Below are 13,846 nucleotides of genomic sequence, written 5' to 3' on the forward strand. Positions count from 1 at the left end.
GATCGGCAACCAACAAATTGGGAAAAGATCTTCACCAATCCTACATCAGATAGAGGGCTAATATCCAATATATATAAAGAACTCAAGAAGTTAGACTCCAGAAAACCGAACAACCCTATTAAAAAATGGGGTACAGAGTTAAACAAAGAATTCTCACCTGAAGAACTTCGGATGGCAGAGAAGCATCTTAAAAAATGCTCAACTTCATTAGTCATTAGGGAAATGCAAATCAAAACAACCCTAAGATTTCATCTTACACCAGTCAGAATGGCTAAGATTAAAAATTCAGGAGACAGCAGGTGTTGGAGAGGGTGCGGAGAAAGAGGAACACTCCTCCACTGCTGGTGGGGTTGCAAATTGGTACAACCACTCTGGAAAGCAGTCTGGTGGTTCCTCCGAAAACTGGGCACCTCACTTCCAGAAGATCCTGCTATACCACTCCTGGGCATATACCCAGAGGATTCCCCACCATGTAATAAGGATACATGCTCTACTATGTTCATAGCAGCCCTATTTATAATTGCCAGATGCTGGAAAGAACCCAGGTATCCCTCAACAGAAGAGTGGATGCAAAAAATGTGGTATATCTACACAATGGAGTACTATTCAGCCATTAGAAACAATGAATTCATGAAATTCTTAGGCAAATGGATGGAGCTAGAGAACATCATACTAAGTGAGGTAACCCAGACTCAAAAGGTGAATCATGGTATGCACTCACTAATAAGTGATTATTAACCTAGAAAACTGGAATACCCAAAACATAATCCACACATCAAATGAGATACAAGAAGAAAGCAGGAGTGGTCCCTGGTTCTGGAAAGACTCAGTGAAACAGTATTTGGCAAAACCAGAACGGGGAACTGGGAAGGGGTGGGAGGGAGGACAGGGGAAGAGAAGGGGGCTTACGGGACTTTCGGGGAGTGGGAGGGGCTAGAAAAGGGGAAATCATTTGAAATGTAGATAAATTATATCGAATAAAAAAAATAACAATAAAAAAAAAGAAAAGAAAGGTAGATAGATATACAAGGCAAGTATAAAAAAAAAATCATTCCAAAAAAAAATCGTAAGAAAGTTTAGCTAGTCTGAGCATATGTATATCTAAGACAATATTACAGATTTTTCAACTTAATTTAATAATCAGCAGAATTTCAAAAACAAATCGATCATAGGCTCAGATATCTCTCTCAACAATAGCAACAAATATGTCAAGATCAATTACATATAAAAATTGAAAAGCACAAAAGTCACAACCCCAAATCATCCTCTTACCCTTCTGAGGAACTTTGCATAGACCTCAGAAAGCTCTGGACTCACAGGGACCAGCAGAATGAATCCAGATTTATTTTCCAAGTCTGAGAAAAGAGACAGACACACCTTAGGAGGAAAAATCTCAGAACCCAGCTTGACCCTAAGTAAGACCTTTACATGTGCAAAGAGTAAGTCTCCAACTAAATACCCAGTGACTCCAGGTAACTACGTTTACAGACTCTTCATAGGGCTAGGCATGTAGATGAAGGCCTCCAAGTGACTGTGCCAGCCCTATGAAAGTTTGCCTAGAGACTCTCTGGGTGAGTTCTATAGTCAATTTAGACTCAAGTGGGTCGCTTGAGTAGAGCAGTTTAAAGATTTGTAGATCAGATAACAGGATACCTTCTATGTTCTCTATCCAGGGTTCTAGGACACAATCTGCTCTCACAAGGTAGAGATTTAATACTTACACACCATGGTCTCCCTCCTCCCTGGTTCATCCAACCAACCTCTGCCTCCAGCCTAGAAGTAACAGAATCTTTAAGAGGTAGGTATGAATCGAAGACAATTGTGATGGTGCTGCTTGGTACTACCCTCTCCTCTCTCTCTTCTTCCCACTTCCCTCTTCCCTTTTGTCTCTTTCTCTCTCTGTTTGATTCAGCGAGATGGTCACCTGGGAAGGTGTGGGGGGTGCGTCCTAGGAAACGCAAACCTCCTTAAGTCTTATCTCCAGGCAGAAGCTGTCATTTTGTGTAAGGCAAAGGCAATCATTCCAGAGCTCAGTCTTGCCCTGCTGGTCAGCCACATCTCTGAGATCTGAGATTTGTTTGTCCTTCTCCTCTCTCCTTGACCCTCATTGTTATCACTCTGGGAAGGCAGATTCTGACACTTTCAGGATGCTGAGTTTAGTGTGGGTCTGCTGTAGTCCTGAAGGCAACACCAGAGCAGGGGAGTTAACTCTGCACAAGCTAAAGCATTATCAGTGTGCACATGCTGAGCTATTTATAATGTGATGTGTAGATTGCTTTCTACAATATAAAGTATGAAAGTGTCCTCAGAGCAAATAAAGCTCCCCCACCCCATGAGCCTGAACAAACATTTCCTATTTGTAATTTGACTCTTTCAGATGGTTTATCCCAGTAACAGAAAGCTGGCCAGCACTCCCAGAATACCTCAACTTAGAGGTTGCTCTACTCTGCTCTGAGACAGGCTCTAAACATGTTTAAATTAATAAGTCAACAAGATAGTTCTGTTGTTAAGGATCCCAGTGACATGGTGCGGTGCCGAAGGCATTCAGATGCGGGTGGGTAGGAGCCGATGTGGGGACTCTGCTCACACAGAGGCTGTGAGATTCGGTGTCTGGGTGAACTGAGCACTCTCAGTCAAGACTGGAACTCGGGCCCCAAAGCCACTACCATCCTTGTCATCTGCAGCCTTTTGCTCATTTCTACCTCATGAAATTTGACAAATGAGTCACCAGGCTGACACTAAGGAAGAGATAAAAGAATGCAGGCTGTTGTGAAATATTTCCCCTTATGGAAAATCAACAGGTGTGAACGCTAGCTCCCATGGATGATGTCCTGCTTTGTCCTGCATTCAGAGACAAATTATGTCAAAATTAAACATAGTTTGAGTACAGATGACTATTTTTCTATTTTTAATTCTCCTACAAAAGCCGCTGCTTGAAGTGTTCGATCACGAATCCATCAATAAGTCAATGCAGAAACTGCATATTCTGTCACATCTGCTTATAATTCTAATAATATACGACAAAAGTAAATTTCTTTTTTTTTAAGAATCAAATAAAATTAAGACTGGGAAAGTAAATAACTCAGTCCATAAAGTTTTTGTCACATTTCAATGTATCACATGATGTGGGGTCATACCTCCTACTTTGCACCAACACACACACACACACAATAATAATGATAAAATACAATTTATATGGGCCAAGTGTGCTGCCTCACTTTTTTCACTGTAGCTCATAAGATGCTGGGGAAGGAAGGATTGCCAGGATTTCAAGGCCAGCCTGGGCTACAGGTCTACAAAGAGAGATCTTGTCTGAAAACAAACAAATAAAAAAATTAATTTCAGAAAAGTAACCACTGCACTTATTTCTTCTAAGAAAGACATAGATACGCTTGCTGTAGCCATGTCTTGTTTGCTGTAAATTCACTTTTATCTGTGTGCTCAGTTCTGTTACTTGTTCTTTTTATTCTCTGTAGCAAAGACAGCAAAGCTTGTCTATAAAGGGCCAAACAGTAAATACTTGTAACTTTCTGGGCCGTACTCTCTGCCCCAATTACTTGGTTCTGTTACTGTAACAGCAGCCGGGATAGTAGAAAACTCATGTGCATAGCCAAATGTGGGCCTGGGTGTAACTGTCCCTCCTCTTTTCTAAATGACACACACCTTGCTGTGTGGTGACATTGGATTACCAGGCATATAATGTTTGTTTTATGAGCATATCGGTTGATTGACATTTATGGATCTAGTTAAACGTTCCGCTGCAACTTACTAGCATGCTTTGTTTCACTGTGGAGACTATAAGCTTTTTAATAATGGGGACTGTGGTGATTAATATTGATTGTCAACTTAATGATATTTTAAATTACCATGGAAACAAATCTCTGGGCATATCTGCTGGGGGATTATCTAGATTGATTGAACTGAGAAGACTCACCCTCAGTGGGAGGTACCATTCCACGGGATGGAGTCTAGGATGCATGTGACCAGCTGCTGCAAACTCCTGCTGCCAAGAAGGATTGTAGCCTCAGACTGCTATCCAAGATAAGCCTTTCTGTGTTTAAACTGTTTAGAGCGGATGTGTTGTACCATGCAACAACCCAGGAACAGTCTTCCAGAATGCCACATAATACGTTCTAAAAGAAAGAGCATCTGTTTAAGCATCTATGAGATCTGAACTCAAAGTCTCACTTGTTAGTTATCAGCTGTATGACATTCAACGTTTTCTTCATTCCATACATACTTCACCCTCTGTGAATCTGGACTGGGGCAGAGATGCCAGGAGATAAGACATGTAAAGAACATGGGAACCCAGGACCTGGATCCTAGGTGTGACCTTTCAGACCTGACTGGGCAACTGTAAGGCTTCATCAAAAAAAGCCACTCTACCAGACTCATGCATGGTTGGTGCTTTAGCTTTCTGAAGAGAGTTAGAATACAGAACCAAGCCTACAGATCCCATACCAGCCAAGAAAATGTCCATCTGCTTCCTAGGAGTCTCCATTTGGAAGTCTCTTCATTTTTTTTCCCGTATATTTCCACCAAGACCTTGGTACCAGGAGACCTAAGCTAAAGCGACTTTCTTCCTCTCTCCTTCTAGCCCTGTTCCCTCTCCCTCCTTCTCATCCTAGGAGGTCCACAGAATCCTTCCAGCTGATGCTTGTCACATGACCCTAACTTGTCATTCTTTTGTGGGTCCTAGCCTCTGCCTCTTGTTTACTCAGTTACAATCAGGAACTAAAGGCTTGGCTACTGCTTTCGCCTTGGCTTATTGCCTTCATAGCTACTTCTGCCACCCAGCAGCTGTATCTGAAAACAAAGGTAATTTGCAACAGATCCACTCTACGCATCAATTATTACTCTGGTGCAAAATTCCCACCCATAGGACTTACTAAGGGTAAGTCCTTAGTAAGTATAACAGTGTCTAATATCTGTCACAGGTCTACTATCTGACCCAGGACCTGGGTCTCGGTGGTGGCAGAGGATGATCTGTAACTTTGAACTTCTGCTCGTATCTTTGCATAAATACAAATCTACTTTAAAATGTCAAATTGTGTTCTTTTTTATTCTCTCTATGTTGCAATTTATGAGGTTAAGAGTATACATGATTCAATATATCAGTGATTTCACGTACAGTACAAGCTGAGAAACATTTGCCATATTAAAAATTCAGGTTTCTATCAAACTTGTATTGATGTAGCTAAAAATGAAATATTAATTGGAGACTGAAACTCTTCTAGACGTTCTTGATGAGACCATGAAAAAAATCACAGTGTTCATCTTAACGGTCTATGCTCAGCTTAAAATGGTTCATCTCTGTCCTAGTTAGCGTTACTTTTGTTGTGATGAAACACCGTGACTAAAGGGAAAAGGGGAGGGAAGGGTTGATTTCCTTCACCATTCCAGAGAACAGTTCATCATCAAAAACAGTGAGGGCAGGGCCTCAAGCAGGGCAGGAACCTGGAGGCAGGAGCTGATGCAGAGCCCAGGAAAGAATGCTGCTTCCTGACTTAGCCATTCCGGCTTGCTCAGCCTCAGAACCCAGGACCACCAGCCCAGGGAAGGCACCACCCACAGTGAGCTGGGCCCTCCCATGATCACTAATTAAGAAATTGCCTTAAGGCTTGCCTATCTTGTAGGGGCATTTTTCTCAAATGCGGCTTCCTCCTCTCTGATAACCAGCTTGTGTCAAACAGACATAAAATTAGCCAGCATAGTCTTTAAGCCAGGGCGCGTGCCTGCCTGTAATCCCAGCACGTAGGAGGCTGAGGCAGGAGATTCCATAGTTCAAGGACATCTTGGCTACACAGCAAGTTCAAGACCAACTTGGATTACATGAGACTGTCCCCCAAAATATCCTGGTGGGGAGAATTGGGGGGAGTAGAGGGAGAGGAAACTGTTGTCAGGATATATTTATTATTTTCTGGCTGGTGATAAGTTACCATATGCAACCTTACAGGAGCTGCATGTGATATGTAGCATGAATTATTTTCAAATATGTTTACTGATGAAGGAAATCGAAAGGCTCTTCCTCCTCAGGAGCCCTATAAGGCTACCCATGATTGATAACTCTCTCACTAAACATTATCTGAAGGGTAATCCACCTCGATTTCCTTTCTACAAAGCTGTAACATCTTCTGTCAGCTATAGCTCTCCTAATGGTCTCATCTCTCAGCAATGAACTATAAGGAGCACAGTCAAGTCATAGCAAGGAACAAAAGCTTCTGACTGCGGTCTGAGAAGAGGGGTGATTCCTTCAAGCCCCACATAACCCAATACTCACAATTAATTTTACGGTATATTTTTTAATTTATTAATGTTTATTCAGATAATATCCTAAATAGTTACAAAAACATTTATTTATTTATTTATTTATTTATTTATTTATTTATTTATTTATTTATTGCTGCAGTCGATGGAAGGGGACTCTATTTGGTCCCGGGGTCACAGGCCAGGTATGGTCCCAGCTTTCTTTGACCTTCTTGGGACACAGGTTGTTGGTATGTTCTTGCTTCAGTAGACTGCACAAGGGTGCAGGCGTGCGTAGCACTTGAAACAGATCATCTTGTCACAGTTGTACTGCTGGGCAAGCTGACGTGACGCCGGGATGGCTCGATGACGCCACCGCGCAGACGCAGCACCAGGTGCAAAGTGGACTCTTTCTGGGTGTTGTAGTCAGACAGGGTGCCGCCAACCTCCAGCTGTTTGCCAATGAGTGTCAGCCTCTGCGGGTCACGTGGGATGCCTTCCTGGGCTTGACCTTCTTGATGGTGTCACTGGGCTCGACCTCAAGAGTGATGGTCTTGCCTGTCAGGGTCCTCACAATGATCTGCATGTTGGTGTCTGCTCGTCCACCTCTTTCAAAAAATATTTATTCCTAAGGTGCAATGAGAGGCTGGGCATTCATATGCAGAGCTGACAACCTGAGTTCACCTCCATATCTCACTAGAAAGTACTGATTCCTGAGACATAGCCAGTGACCTCCATTCGTGTGCCCATGTGCCTGTACATATGCAAGTGCACATGCACGTGCACACACGTGCACACACACATAACACCAACAATACAGATATAAGTAAATAATTTATTTTTAAAATTATTTATCTATTCATTCATGATACTGGATAACAAACCTAGAGTGCAAGCCTGCACTCTACGTATGCCCTCTTCCACTGAGCAACACCCCCAGTCACGAAGCATTTTTATTTAAAATAATATGTCCTGTTATTAGTGTGCTAGATCAGCTGATACCATCTAAAATACTAAAATATTTGTTTAATATATAATTTAGAGTAAGCATTGTCATTAAATTTTGAAGTAGCCAATGTTATTGATCCCGTGACTCAGATGACAGAAGTCTACCACTTTTCCCCACCAATCTTTGGGGAGCATGATACTGGAGGACAAAGCCAGTATCCAGTCAGCAAGTGTGGCAGTGCAAGGTCCCCTCAGCTCCATTCCTCTTAGTCGGTGTTACTGGTCGAGGCAAAGATCCCATTCACATCCACCTAACATTTGTTTGACAGCTAAGATCATGTGATAGATGCAGCCTGTCATTTTAAAGCAAGTTACTAGTTTATCACAGGCTTGAGGGGTAAATGCAAACTTAAGGCCAGCATCTTTGGGGTGCACCTGCCTAACGAGGCAGTAATGGGAGGAATTTGTTCTACGATAATTACTGAGCTTTACAAGGAGTCTCAAGTGTATTTTTACGATTTATTATCTCAGTTGTTCAGGGTAGGAAGCAAGCAGTTATCAGGGCGCTGTTCCAAGCTTCTTTTTAGCACTGGTTGATTGTTAAGGCCATTACGCAGCTAGTATTTCTCCTTACAGAAGTCGAAAACAAACAAAATGCCCTTCAGCATCCAATGCTCTGGATCTGCATTAGTTTCTTTGAGATCACGAAGGTCTACACTCCAGGGTCGAGATCGAAGGTCACGCTGTCAAGACATGAAAGGGACAGCTTTAAAAGGATATTGGGTCGATGGGAGCTGTTGGCTGCCCCTTCCGTTTTCTCCTGGGGGTCACAAAAGAGAGAAAGTGAAATCTGAGAAAACAGAATCTCCTGGCACCAGTGAGGGAAAGCATAGCATGTGGTACAGAGGCTTAAAGGGTCACTGAGGTCGTTGCAGGCTGGAAGCTGCCAGGGGAAGGGGTGGAAACTTTGGGTTCAGTTTTGCTAAGATGGCAGAGTTTATGAAAAATAAAGAGTCAGGGTAACCCACAGACGCTTAGGTATGTAAAGGAGAAAGACTTGAGAGATAATCAATTCACGTAGAGAAATGTCACTCTCACTGAGGCTGAATTCCCTGAGCACTTATGCATGAGCTACACCAGTCTTTGGCTTCCACCCTTACCAAACAGGCCACCAGAGACTGCTGAGGAAGACGACCTAAATCCTATAGTAACTATAGTTCCTACATCCTATAGTGGTGGGTAATTAGAAAACTAAGTCGTGGGGCTGGGGGAGTGACAGGCGATGCATTGTACATTAAACATAAGCGATCCTTGCCGTGCACACTCCCTGGTTTGCATTCTCTGGGTGGAGTCTGGGAGCTTCCGATGCATATATAAATATTGCTCCTGTCAGAGATCCGCCCTCAGTGATAACGTCTACAAGCACCTCGGCCCTTCCATTTCTTTCATTCCCTCTCCATCTCAATTGCTCAAGGAGCATTCTGTGTCCATTTAATAAACGAGGAAAGTGAGCCTTGGAGAGATTTGGAAAGCTGGCCAAAGACACAGAAATAAGAAGCTCGCTCTGCAACCAGGTCTAACCCAAGGCTGTCAGCATCAAAATCTCTGCGCCTTCAAGACTGTCCCACGATGAGCTAATGGCTAGTGTTTGTCACAGAGTGATGTCAACTACATTTTTTAAAACATTACATTTTTAAGATCCTTGCCATGGCTTATGCCTTTTGTCCCAGCACTTGGGAAGGCAAACGCAAGAGTATCTTTGTGAACTTGAGGACAGTTTGTTCTACATACTGAATTCCAGGCCAGCCAAAGCCACACAGTGAGACCCTGTCCAAAAACAACATAAAAGGACAAGTGAACTGTTATTTACTTGGTTGATAAGAAATCCAGTGTGATGTTTTGACAGTTTCAGGGGGATTCTCTTAAAAATTCTTATCATATATTAATTGTACATAATAATGAGTTTCATTATGACATTCGCACACATGCGTTTATTATACCTTGTGTGTGTGTTGACTTGTGGGTAGGAACTATGCAGGGAATAAGTGCTTCGGAGCTGCATATTAACGCCTGCTCAAGAGTATTTTAGAAGGCTATAAATTGTATTAAAATACTCATATAGACTATATTTAAAAAAATACAAAAATTGGGAAATTGGGAATTTGTTAAGGAGACTTGGGACAATGATCTGACTTCCTTCCTGATCCCATGGATCCCATGGCCCTGTTTTCTCTGTACACAGCAGTCTTCCTCCACCTCCTGGTGACCACCTCCTGGTCTCCTCAGAAGACTGCAGCCCATGCACCCAGCTAGGACCAATTTTACAGTCTCTTGCATTTCTCTCTAACTAACCTCTGCCCGACACAGAATTTCCATTCTGAGAAACCAGGCCATGACTAAGGCAGCAGCCTCGTCTACATTGGGAATTGACTCACCAGTGGAACATCAAATAGACTTAAAAAGCACAGTGTCTGTCACAGGAGTTAGGAGAACCGGTGTCTTCCTGGGAGTGCCCAGCCCTTGCTGGATTGACTTGTCCTTTGCCCTGCCCAGGACCTCACTTGTTTTTCTTGCTCAACTGTTGTTGTGATGCTGAGGGAAAAATGAGGTCAGAGTAGGCATGGGAGGCTCTAAGCTTCACCCTCACCCTGGCTTTTCTCAGAAGCCAGGAGCTCACCGTGCAGTGATGCACAGATTCTAAACAGTGGGTTGGCATCTCTGTCCTCACTTTGGGGCGTTCTGACTCTTGATTATCACCATTCAGCTGTTTTAACAGCTTTTTAATTTATTTATCTATTATTATTGTGCCCATTCTGTGGTCCACTTGTGGGCAGAAGACTCATAAAGCCCATTCTTATAAACAATGTCACTTGAGCTTTACAATGAAAATTTAGTGACTTCTGTTATCCTAGGGCCAGGCCATTCCTGACACCCACAGGCTTTATTATGCTTACCTCAGTCAAGATCCCTAGACCCTAAATCTTGGGCAGCAGCTCTGATTCAACAGAACCTATTCCTGTGAAGGAAGCCAGACATAGTTTGGAAAGAATCTCACTGTAAGCATGTCTTTAACTGATGTGTACATGGGACCAGGTTAATTGTTATCTGAATATGTTTTTCCAACAGTGTGCTGTGCTTAAATATGACTAAAGTAAGATGAACTGGGCCAAACCCTAGAAGTCCTAGGCCAGTCAGTGCTAGTTACAATAAAATCAGGCTGTGCAGAGTTCTAGTCTAACCTCACCCTGACTGATTTTCCCTGCCTGCTGTAAAGCCTGCAGGGGAATCACACTAACCTGCATATTTTCATTATAATGAAGTTGTTTAGGAAATTTAAGAACCAAAATTCATGCATGCTCAATGTTTCAAAAGTCCAGAATCAGTTGTCTTGCAGCTGACACCACCCCCTACACGTTCTCAGTGTATACATCGGACAGATTACATGTTACTAAAAAGTCTAGATCTCATATACTCCCAAATCTGAAACTCTCCAAACATAGACACCATATCACAAGAGGAAAGTGTGGAATATGACCCCAGGTAACCAGACAAACTGCAGACACACTAAAACCATGGTGTAAAGCTATCTTCTGGATATGAGTATCAGGTCTCTATAATACAAAATAAATCTCATGTATTAAGTCATGCCATCAACAAGATTACATATATAATAGGTAATATATACATATGTGTTGTATTAGTTAATATATATAGATAATACATATGAATATATAGTTAATACATATGAATATATGGTTTTGCTTTTTATTTTATTTTAATTGGATATTTTATTTACATTTCAAAGGTGAATATATAGTTAGTATATATGAATATATTAACATATGTACACCCAATAATAATGATAAATATTCCAAAGTTTTATGACAAAATAAAAAATAATCCTATCCTGACGCATCAAATCAGGGTGACTGTAGTGTATTGTAGAGGGCAGTAGTTCCGACTACTCCACTACACACGCACTACAAGGCTGAATGTGAGTTTCATAGTTTTGATCTTGGACAAATCCAAATTCCTCTGGGCTGAGGTAGCTCCATCCATCAAATGGGGTCTACAAGTCATCTTCACCCCATAGAGCTGCTAAGAAGAAGATAACAAGAGAATCCATGTGAGGTGCCAATTTGGGCCTAGCATTTGAATGCTGCTTCCCTGACTTCTAAATGGCTGTTTCTAACGTCTCTGCTTGTGAGAGGTGCAGGAGCCATGCCATTGGGTTTTTATGACTATTGGATAATAACTGAAGTTTTTTTTTTATAAAAGGGTTTGATGAACACGACATGCTTCCCAATAAACAATGCTCTTTCTCTGAGTCACTTGGAGACAGACTTTGCCTAAGGGACAGATGTTTGCTTTTAATTCTGTAGTGATCCCTCCCAGCTCCGTGAAACCAAGTCCCTGTGTCCTTCGACCCTAGAAAGCCCTTTGTTTATATGATGGAGAGCTCTTTTGTTCTTTAGCTGGAGACTGTGCTTAAACTATTAAAACCCCCATTCTGCCTCAGTAGCAGAAGCACTGCTGATGTCTTCCTGTAAAGCCAGCCCCAAGTCACCACTCTCAGTGAACAAGAGCTGTGAGCCCAACACAGGAAGAACTGTGTCCTTTCTTATCAGACTGAACATTAAGAAAAAGTGACCTGTATTTGTACCTTATTATCCCTACTGAATTTGGTAGAAAGGCGTTCCATCTTTGCCTTGCCACACAACAAACAAAAGAAGAAAGTCTGGCAATCCTCTAAGAGTGGGAGCAAGGGTATTATTGACTCAGTAAAAAGATCCAAGATATTCTCTGAGCCAATGCCAAGTCCCTTGTGTTAGTGAACGTGTGTTGACAAAGGCGGAAAGAGCCTGAGGCTGGCCAGGTTATGTGAGCAGGATGGGGCATGTACTACCCGGTGGAGCAAACAAGGACAGAACAAGAAACAGCTAGGAGGCAGCTGGGTCAGACTCATGGGACCACGCACTCCGAACCACACAGGTCCTCACACATTCTTTTTTTTTTTTATTTACATTGCAAATGATTTCCCCTTTTCTGGGTCCCCACTCCTTGCAAGTCCCATAAGCCCTCTTCCATCCCCCTATTCTTCCATCTACCCCTTCCCACTTCCCTGTTCTGGAATTCCCCTATACTCTTGCACTGAGTCTTTCCAGAACCAGGGCCCACTCCTCCAGTCTTTTTGGACATCATTTAATTTGTGGATTATGTCCTGGGTATTCAAAGTTTCTAGGCTAATATCCACTTATCAGTGAGTGCATACCATGATTGATCTTTTGAGACTGGGTTACCTCACTTAGTATGATGTTCTCCAGCTCCATCCATTTGTCTAAGAATTTCATGAATTCGTCCTCACACATTCTTGATTCATGAGAGCACATAGATTCACATGCGCTACCAGCCCTAACTTGTGCAACAACCACACAACACCCTGGTGGGCTCTGATAAAGCTTCCCAGAAAGAAGCTCAATTGTAGAATCTTAATGTCTCACAAAGGCTAGGAGTGGGCAGGAACACTTAAGGATATTTCCAAAACAGGAATAACTGGGGTGAATATGTATCTTTTGTGTTGTTTTGGGTTTTTTTGTTTGTTTGTTTTGCATGTAACTAGGTTTCATCTACTGGTATAACTTTAGATACTGTCTGAGCAAAAACAATGAGGCTTTGAACTTTTAGTTGAAACAATATCATACACAATCTTGTATACGAGATTATGTTTGATATCTCTGTAATTTATAACACACACATACGCGCACACACATATGCACATACACACACACATATGCACACACACACACACACACACAAAACTTTAAAAGGATATATCTTAGATAAATCAAAGAACACACAGAGTTAAGTAACAGGAAGACATAATGGTTTCAGAGCATCCAGAGGTTCAGTACAAATCTAATTAGCAGATCCCCAAACCGTTCAGCCTCTAGCTTTACTTCTTCCATGTGTTCCTTCATTGCTATCTCCTTGCCCTGCCCCTCACCAGCTCCTGCTATGGTAGCATTTGTAAAGAACAGCTGCTTTGGAATTAGGTGCCCTCTGTCCTACTAATTAGATCAGCGATGTCACGGGTTAAGAAGAAAAATGCAGTATCAGGGTTCATTTTTCAATAAAAAGTAAATTTAAATTCAATTGTCCTTAGCTCCTGCTAACATCCTTTGAGATGATTTCCAGTCGACAAAGACACGTTGGAAATCACAGGTAGAGTATAAATTGACTGGGCACCTTTCTAAATTTGTCTTTCAAAGGAAATTTCTTCTGGAGGGTCAGGGGGAAACAATTTAAGTGTTGGCTCATGTCAAAATCCAAAGAGCTCTGAAGTGGCTCTGTACAACAGAGGCAGCATAATATGATCTTAGCTGAACTCAGTTAAAGGAAAAAGCTTAACCTGGATGGCCATACACCTATTTATAGTTTCTGTTTTTCCTACAACACTGTGCAAGTGTAAAAACACTTTGAGCAGAAGTATTAATGAGTATTCACATTAATTTCCACATATTGTCCCAGACCACCCACATACACATCTGTTGTATATTACCAATCTAAAACCTGAATTCTGAAATGCATCTGGACTCAAAAGTTTCAGAATGGGAATTAGAGTTCAGTAGATACTCGTCCAACAATTAAACAA

General features: G+C 41.9%; 1 protein-coding gene and 1 pseudogene across 1 annotated transcript in view; one reads left to right on the plus strand and one right to left on the minus strand.

Annotated features, from left to right (window-relative positions):
- Positions 1–13,846, plus strand: part of Nek1 (NIMA related kinase 1) — a 328,855-nt gene that overhangs the window by 40,875 nt on the left and 274,134 nt on the right. The window lies entirely within an intron of this gene.
- On the minus strand, positions 6,511–6,832 carry LOC127668479 (ubiquitin-60S ribosomal protein L40-like; annotated as a pseudogene).

This window comes from Apodemus sylvaticus, chromosome 18 (genome assembly GCF_947179515.1).
Source record: "Apodemus sylvaticus chromosome 18, mApoSyl1.1, whole genome shotgun sequence".
Lineage (NCBI taxonomy): Eukaryota > Metazoa > Chordata > Mammalia > Rodentia > Muridae > Apodemus > Apodemus sylvaticus.